Source organism: Mesitornis unicolor, unplaced genomic scaffold (genome assembly GCF_000695765.1).
Source record: "Mesitornis unicolor isolate BGI_N332 unplaced genomic scaffold, ASM69576v1 scaffold32123, whole genome shotgun sequence".
NCBI classification, from domain to species: domain Eukaryota; kingdom Metazoa; phylum Chordata; class Aves; order Mesitornithiformes; family Mesitornithidae; genus Mesitornis; species Mesitornis unicolor.
Genome location: NW_010173165.1, coordinates 5,890 through 6,459, shown reverse-complemented (window position 1 = coordinate 6,459; position 570 = coordinate 5,890). Strand labels below are relative to the sequence as shown.

Below are 570 nucleotides of genomic sequence, written 5' to 3'. Positions count from 1 at the left end.
ATGGCCACCCCGCCAGCCAGGCTGCCATTCTGCAGGTGGCCGGGGCTGAGCTTGCCGTCCTTCTCCAGAAGGCTGGAGGTCACCACAGTGGTCACAGCACTGGCACTCATGGCCAGGATGGTGTTCAGGATGGCGCGGCGCTGAGCGTCTCCTGGTTGGCAGAGGACAGCCACAAAGCTGGGCCAGAAAACCCAGAGGATGAGGGTACCCACGAGGGACAGGAGGTCAGAGCGGGGTGTTGGGGTCTCCTTGGGGTGCACTGGCCGCCGTGCTGCCCCAAACAGAGCCTTGGATGCACCGAGGCCAAAATAGCAGGAGAAGACGTGGATTGTGATGGTACCCCCAACATCCAAGACACCCAGGTGGGTGACAATGACCCACTCACTGGTGAGGTAGACGGGGACTTCGCAGGCAGCCCCGACGAGGAGCTGGCAGGGGCTGGTCCTCCCCAGGAATGCTCCCACAGAGATGAGCACCGTCACAGCGGCGAACTCTGCAATAAGGAGGTTGTGGAGGTCCAGGTGGACCTGGCCATGGTGGAAGCGATGGAGCAAGCCCTGCAGCACCAGG

The 570-nt window shown here is 62.6% G+C and overlaps 1 pseudogene; it reads right to left on the bottom strand.

Moving 5' to 3' along the window:
- LOC104537678 overlaps window positions 1-570 on the bottom strand; it is a 1,388-nt pseudogene that overhangs the window by 523 nt on the left and 295 nt on the right.